The following is an 8691-nucleotide window of genomic DNA, read 5'->3' as shown; positions in this document are numbered from 1 at the left end:
ACCGGCCTTAAGGCTCGAACTTGAGTTGGAGCCTTTGCTCTCGATGCTAGTCGGCCTTAAGGCTGGAACTTCAGATTGAGCCTTTGTTCTCCATGCTAGTGTACTCCGGCCTCAAGGCTCGAACTTGAGTTTGAGCCTTTTCTCTCCATGCTAGTGCACCCCTAGCATCTGAGTGCACAACTTGGATATAGACCCCACCTTAAGATCGAACCTCCCCTACATAAAACTTATGTGAGTGTTAAGGATCATTCTCCATGCTTAACTTTACATGGAACTTGGCCTTAAGGCTCCAACTTGAGTTCGAGCCTTGCCTATCTATGCTAGCGTATCCCTAGCATATGAGTGCACAACTTGGATCTAGGCTCTAGCTTAAGTTCGAGCCTCTCCTACATAAAACTTGGCGTTAAGGCTCGAACTTGAGCTTGAGCCTTCTTGTCTCTATATGCTGGTGTATCCCTGTCATATGAGCGCACAACTTGGATCTAGGCTCTATCTTAAGTTCGGGTTTCCCCTATATGGAACTTGGCCTTAAGGCTCCAATATACTAGTGTACCCCTAGCATATGAGTGCACAACTTGGATCTAGACTCCAGCTTAAGTTCAAGCCTCCCATATATAGAACTTCGCCTTAAGGCTCAAACTTGAGTTTGAGCCTTGCCTCTCTATGCTAGCTTACCCCTAGCATATGGGTGCACAACTTGGATCTAGGCTCTAGCTTAAGTCAAGCTTCTGTATGGATTAAGTAAATGCAAGTGAGGCCCTCGCTATTCAAGAAAACTAAGTGAAGCATCAATAATTATAGCATGCATTTTCTTAAGTTTCATAGGTTTTGATTTGATATGTAGCATTTAAATCCATTTTTTTCTAAGGTTTTAAAACTAATTTTATGCTTCACAGGAATGGAAGCTAGCAGAGCGCCCACTACCTCGCAACCACATGGTGCACCAATCTTTACTCTGGTGGATGCTCTCGAAACAACAACTCAAGCTAAAAGTGTCACTCCTAGAATTAAGGTGGATAAAACCTTCGAATTGAGTAACAAAGAAGGAGTAAAATGGTTTGTGGATATCTACGATACTAGTGCAAACTTCAAAGGAGTCCTCCATTTGTTTCTGTCTCAAGGTGATACATCATATGGAGATATGGGGATTGTGGTAGGAGCTAAGGATGATGTGGATGCAAGAGCAAACCCATGCTTCACATGCAATGTATTGCCAGAAGGAGAAACTACAAAAGCAAATAAGTTTTGCTTATCATTGGACACTTTTCACCCAGCAGACATGACTGGCAGTAAACTAGGAAAGGACAATTCTATTGTAAAGCTAGGATTGAAGATCATTGACTTTTCCAATCAAGAAGACTCAGGGGTGGATAATGTGGAGGACATATGCACTTCCCATTAGATTTGCATGTCCAGGCCATAAAGGAACTTCTTGTCCTTGTTAGATAAGCCTAACTGCAAACACATGTTCAAAATTTTATTGGCAAACTGAAGGACTGGTTGCACGTTTTGACACACCTTCCTGGACTCGACTGCTGCGAGTTGCTCAAGGTCATGGGGTGGTAGAAACCGCTGCTTAAGGTTGAAGACAAACTCGTCCCAAACATAAGCTGCCATAGCTAATCTAGTGTGGGCATACCACATGCCCATGCAGAAGCTTTAAGCTCCCTTCTGGGGTACCCCTATGGGCTGGCCCCTTTTCGTACATGCAAAACCTACATTCTCTACAGATGTCCGGCATCTAGTTGCAAACAATATACACATATCATTTGGCATCATTCTAGAGGGAGACTCATAGTACGGAGTGGCACTGCTTCATGTGCAGGACAATGCACACCTGACCTCAAATGCATAGAGTGGAACCCTACCTGACTCGTCCCGGACTGGGCTCACATGGGACCAGTTTTTACTCCAGGTCCTACACCTTTTTTAGATATGTCTACATGGCATCCAAGTGCAGGATGCATGTGAAAACTTTTGTGATAGAAACATATCCTGGGATACTACATATGGGAAGACATACACTATGTGATAGAAATATATCTTGGGATATGTTTCTACTTTTGTGATAGAAACTTATCTTGGGATACTAAATACATAGACTATGTGACTTGTTATCCCATACTAGTCGATGGAGAAGCTCGTATTCATAAAAGTGTAAACAAATGCTTAAAAATCTTGCACATGATTCAAAATCTTGCCTTTACATTAGGAGACCCTTGGACATCTTTTGGGCCTTGTAAGGATTCTTAATTTTTAGGGATTAAGGTTAATTTTGTGCTTTCTTAAGGAGACAAGGTCAATCAAGAGGGCTACTTGGAGCCTACAATTTGAGCTTTCTAGACCATAACTCCCTTACAAAAATAGGTTCTACTGTTGTCATTCTCTCTTCTCTTCTCTTTCTAGCAAACTCGTAACTAAGGCGGGGCCCAAAATGGACAATTTGTTTTTCCCATTTTGCAAGTTTTATACTTTGAAACTGACCCCACATCCATATATATGTATAACATTCAATTTTTAACCTTCCTCCTAAAACCCACTCTATCTCATTATTGAATGCCTCCACCTTTTTCTCCTTCATTTAATGCCTCCATTTCTCCACCAAATTAACCAAATGAGAGATCTCTTGTCACTTTCCAAATCATCAATCTCGCAACTAAGAGGGGACCAAAAATAGTGATTTTTTTTCTCTCATTTTTTAACTTTTTTGCTTTAAAAGTTATCCCAAAACCATATATATGTCAAAAAATGAAATTTCAATTTCTTTTTGCTCCCAAAATTGAACCGACTCTCTCTCTCTCTCTCTCTCTCTCTCTCTCTCTCTCTCTCTCTCTCTCTCTCTACTCATCTCTCTACTATGAGCTTGTCCTGCGCATAGCCTCATTCTAGCACTCTCTCTACAATCCTCTTATCTACTCTCAACTCTCCCTTTCTCTCTCTACTGTGAGCTAATGGCCTGTAAACACTCTCTCTCTCTCTCTCTCTCTCTCTCTCTCTCTCTCTCTCTCTCTCTCTCTCTCTCTCTCTCTCTCTCTCTCTCTCTCTCTCTGTGACTATATCCTCCCTCTCTCTAATCTCATTTCCTTGGAAGGTTATGGCATGCACTCACTCCCTCTAATCTCAACTCCTCTCTCTCTCTCTCTCTCTCTCTCTCTCTCTCTCTCTCTCTCTCTCTCTCTCTCGTGATCTTAGGGCCTCCCTCTTCTTCCCACTATCAACTCCTTCTAAGCATGGCGTTGTGTGAAATCACTAACACTAATGTGCCATTGAATCAACATAAGGTGGATTTCCATGTGCGGATGTTGGAAGAGTATGCAACTTCGGGCAAGGTTCATCTCACAAAACAGGAGAGGAATGTATGTAGACAAGGGGGTCACACTAATGTGGATCTATGGGTTGATGGGCATCTATACCCAACTGACCCAATAGCGCATTACCAACCCACTTTCAAAGACTTACCATCATTTATTCAGTATGTAGAAGATGGTGAGAATGGGATGCTCGGCTACTACAAGAGATTAGTAACAACTGACGCTAGTAGCGTCTTCTACTTGTCGTCTCCAGAGTTGCATATGCTCCAAGTTAATCTTGCTAGTGTACACCAAGGCCTACTTCAAGCTCAAGCGAAAATCAAGGGGCTTGAGGGTGTAAATAAAGAGAGATCAGCGTGTGTGGAAAAGCTGCAGACATCTCCCACATGAAAAACACTCATATTGGAGCTAGGGAGTGTAAGAGGCCACTCAACCACATCGAAACACTTGCCATTGGAGGGGGCACTCGTAAGCAGAGAATTCAAGCAGGCACAGTATGGCTCCTCTTTCTTATTCTCTAGCACTTACAATTAAAAATACCAATATAAATCAAGTGTGCACTTGTGTAATGTCAATGTAATTTTGTTGGTTTTTAGAGTATTCCTTCAAGATGCCACAGGTTCTGATCAAACTGGGGATTGTAATGAGCTCTTGCACTCTTTCACAATGAGGGAGCATGTGCTTAAAATGATTAGGGATCCCCGTTGGCAAGAAGATACGTATGGTTGTTTCCAATGAAATCATACAAGAGGTTTCCCAAAGTATCAGCAATGTTGATGTTGTAAATGCATGTGATGAGGTAGGCATTAGCACGAAGGGCTATAAGAAAGGTATCACACACAACCTTTTCCCGCCACTAAAGAGGATTCGTCTAGCAAAGGGAGTGAGCAATGAAGATGTAAAATGTAGGATTGGGGATTACTACCACATCAACGATACACTTACCATTGCAGCATGGGAAAAGAAGAAGACTATGGATGGTAATGTTTCATTCGAATTCAATGAGTTCAACAACATTTTTGTTGAAATGCAAAAGCTACAAAAGGCAATGATATTGTTCTATGGGTTGCCTTCTGGATGTAAGTAACACAAGTAACCTTGTACGCATTAGGTCTGTGCTCATTTACATGGAATGACTTAACATTTTGTTTGATTTTCATGTTTTTTAGATTCCAAGGTCTCCTTCGTGCTGAAGTTCGACGAGTGCCAGATTGTGAAGGGAAGAAGGCTAGAGAGCATGAGTGTCACACTCATGAACCATGCTATGGTGGCGACAGCCTTTAAGTCTCCATCTACTACCATTATTGCAGAAGGGCCCGATGACGAGAGAGAGAGAGCGAAGCTGATTTTCAAGAGCAAGGGAATGACAATATTTCACACACTAAACTATCGTTCAATGTTCAATCAAAGAAAGATATATCGTGGTTAGGAGCATTTGAGGTTCCCAAGGAGACACACGAGGTGCTATCATGGGTCTTTGAGAGGTTTCCTTGGGTTAGTGATTTAATAAAGTCCCAAATAGGGGCTGACAAGCTGGGTGTTGATGGTTTAGGGAGCTTTGATGTTGATTGGCACCTTGGCGGGGATCTGAAGACAATAAAGTGTATGTTGGGTTGCACTCAAGGTGAAAATACAGCTCACCCATGCCCTTGGTGCATGCATGGATTGAAACAAAAAACCAAGAAGAAACGCAGGGGGACAGCCAATGGTGAAGAGAAATGCGAGAAAATAAGAAATTACGAGGGAGACTCGGGACGGTGTTGTCCTTTCATCACTTATGTTGGCTCCTCTAAATAGGGACTTAAGGGATAATAGCTGGAACCCCATAATTCCTTTCTCTCTTAGGAATGTTCACTTTGGTACTTTGCATGCTTTCATGTGTATCTTTGACCGCCTCTTAAAGTGTCACATGGACTATGTGTTCACTATGCCCAGTAGTAAAACTCGATAAGATGAGGCGATTGTTAGAGTGGAGAAGATTTTAAATGACATTGGTTGCCATGGGGGCAACGTGGAGATATGAGTTAACCAAAAGACCTCTGGAGTTTTACATATGGTTGCTCAAAAGGTTTCAATGAGTGGAGGCAAGGTGAGAAGGTTTCTCCAGAAGCCTCCCAACAAATGGGAGAAGGTTAAGAGAAATGCAAACATGCAACATGTCGAGGAAGGGGAAAATGTTCCCGCGAAGAGATGGGAGGTGTTGAAAAGACCTTTATGATTTTACTACTTCGGGACTACTTGGATGCAAACATTGTTGTTTTGTGCAAGCAAGTGTGGGTAAATTTCAATAAGGTAGTGCGGTTGATGAGTTAAAGCAGCACAACAAACAAAAATTGCAACAATTTCAAGCAGAGTTGAAAAGCTTCAATAATTGAAGCCGTCGTCCGCACATGGGGTGAATTGAATATTATGCATTACATGGTAATATAATGCTTTTAAAGGTTTTGCAAAACAAATTTCTTCTTCTAATGCACTTATCCTGAATGGTAGTTTTGTTTGGTATCTACAGCACATCTTGTACGCTCATAGTGCATATTTCAATGAATGCCTATGGCTCACTTGACATGTGGAGCACCCAAGGAATGGAGAAAAGTCATTACTGTGCAAGGGAAGTCTATTTCAAGAACACAGGATATGGAGGTGGCAGGGCTCGATCAAACTATCTGAAAGAAATGTTTGATTGGTTCTTCCGTTATACCTTTGGAAGAAACCTTTCAAGGGAGAGGGCTCGAATGTCCAAATTGGCCCAAATTGCCAAAATGAAAAGTAAGGGTCAGAAAACAGCAAGGTGGAGGGTAGGGATATAGGACATGCATGTCATGCGGCATGGAGGGTCACACGTAGGATAGTTAGTAAAGTATGGGTCCCTATAGACTTGAATGAGGCCTAGGGTTGATTTGTAGCTGATCTATGGGGATACTATCTATTGAATGTAATCAGGTGTTATCATTGAGAATGTAAATGGTTCTTTTTTGCCTAATATGCAACCATGTTATCTTTCGTCGTGTTTAAAAACCCATTTTTTGGTGTGTGACATTTTTTTTTGAAAACTAGGGTTTCGTGTAATGATTACGTTGGCCACTATAAATGAGCACTCTCTCTCTCTCTCTTTTTGTTCATTTTGTACAAGCACTTTGAGAGAACACAAGCACTCAACTCCTCATGGGGCACAATCATTGCTTCCGAACTTGCACGGTACTTATTCTCTATTGAGGTCCCCATCCAACCTGATGAGGATGCCCTCTCATCCTACGAGCTAGAAGTCAAGGATTTGCACAACCTTGCCACCCAGATCGATAATTTTGTTTTATGCATATAGCATCTGCAAGGCTTAGTTTTCCATGTTGATGAGCCGGAGGCCACGTAATGACCCCTCCATACCACAACCTTGCCACCCAGATCGATAATTTTGTTTTATGCATATAGCATCTGCAAGGCTTAGTTTTCCATGTTGATGAGCCGGAGGCCACGTAATGACCCCTCCATACCACAAGCTGACCGCACGAGGGCATTGCAATTTGCTAGGAAAATTGCAGAGCACCGATAGTCTATGGTGCAAATTCTGTTACGGTTTTGGGGTCCCTCTTGGTTTCGAGAACCCTGAAATCATGCATCATTACCAATTTTGTTAGATTCATATACTTCCCTTGCTAGGTTTGATTGGTAGTAGCGAGGAAGCTTTGTAATATCTTCAAATATAGTTTTTTTGATGACTTGAATTGTATCCCAAAGATTTACGTTGCTTTGTAATACTTGAAGAAGTCTCAAGATGCTGATTTTTGAAATATGACATGCTTGGTATTCCATATATTTGTGTGTTTTGATGCTTTGTGATGATAAGTGTGCAAAAGGGTGCAAAAATTCACTATGCAATTTGGCCGGAAAGGCTAATTTTGCACCCTTCTGGACTAATAAAATATTTCCTCGATTTTATCAAATGTCTCTAGTGAACGCTTATTCAAATGATGCCCCATGCATTTAGCATGCATACAATTTGTTTGCACGCATGAGTGACCTCTTAAAATTAGGGTTTTTTGGGGTTATTGCAATGATGGCATTATCTTGTATAAATAAAAGTTGGTGGATTACGGCACGAAAGATAGCAGCACAACAGAAATTGACACTGACACCGCGACTGTGGGGAGCCTCCATCATGGACACACATGGAGATTCCCAACCACCCAGCCGTAGGGGGAAAGACCTTGCCACACATTAACACACAACATAAATAGTAGCAAGGGGAGTAAGAGCAAGAGCAAGAGCAAGAGTAATAACAACAGCAACAGCACAAGGGGAGCAAGAGGAACAAGCACCGGCCCCAAAAAGAAACAGAAGGAAGTCAACGTATTACAGGCCTCGCCCCCCTATAACCACGTCCCACTGATCGTCTTTCTCCTGGCCCCACTTGCCAGGAGACGCTCAGGGTACACGACTTTCCAGGAGATACGGAACTACCAAAAGTCCGTAGAGCTTCTCATTCGGAGGGCACCTTTCTCATGAACGTGCAAATAAATTTTATGGGAATACAAGATGGAATGTTGGATGTAGTCGGTTGCATTGGAGGCCTTACAAGAAGCTGCTGAAGCATATCTTGTTAATTTATTTGAGGGGACACTAACTTGTGGGCCATCCATGCAAAGTGGGTCACCATAATGGTAAAGGATATGCAGTTGGCTCGTCGTATTCGTGGAGAAAAGGGGAACAAAAAATGATGTATCTCAACTTTTCATATTAATGAATTTTTAATGTGTTTCATATCTTCCTTTTGTATATTTGATTATCTATTTCATTGTCTATTTGATTCAGTCATGTAATATATCTTCCATCACGTTTCAATAAAGGGCTAGAAGGGTGCGAAAAAGGCCCCTTTGGGCCGCGTGGAATGGCCATTTTCACACTCTTTTGGCCCACATGGTTTTTAATTGTGTAAGATGTATCAATCCAAGATAAATTATCATCTCGCAAAGGGCATGGGGTGGGAAAATGCCGTGTGTGTACGGGAGCCTCATATAGGCCATTTTCGTGATGGCCAAAGGGGTGCGAAATGCTTTGTATGTGAGGGCCTTGTACAGGCCATTTTTGCACCCCTCTGGACCTCCTAAAAATTTATGTAGTTTTTTTCCTAAAATTTGAAGGTTTTTATGAATATTAAAACTAAAATCCCTTAAAATCGGACGTAGATCAAAATTGCCATTAGGATGGAATTATCATGGAATTAAGATGCTCTATAGGCAACCCAATACATCATGAAGTTGGTCTCCTTAAATGGTCTTTTCCCAAAGTGAAGAATGTAAGGGAAGAAAGATGATGTAAATACAAGACATGATTGATTTTAAACCTTCAAAATCAGAATGCATGTAATTTTTGATTTCCTTTGTTA

The sequence above is a fragment of the Cibotium barometz genome, chromosome 53, assembly GCF_041138505.1.
Source record: "Cibotium barometz isolate CiBa-2024 chromosome 53, ASM4113850v1, whole genome shotgun sequence".
NCBI classification, from domain to species: domain Eukaryota; kingdom Viridiplantae; phylum Streptophyta; class Polypodiopsida; order Cyatheales; family Cibotiaceae; genus Cibotium; species Cibotium barometz.
The sequence above is the reverse complement of the archived record's forward strand: the minus strand, read 5'-3'. Positions refer to the sequence as shown.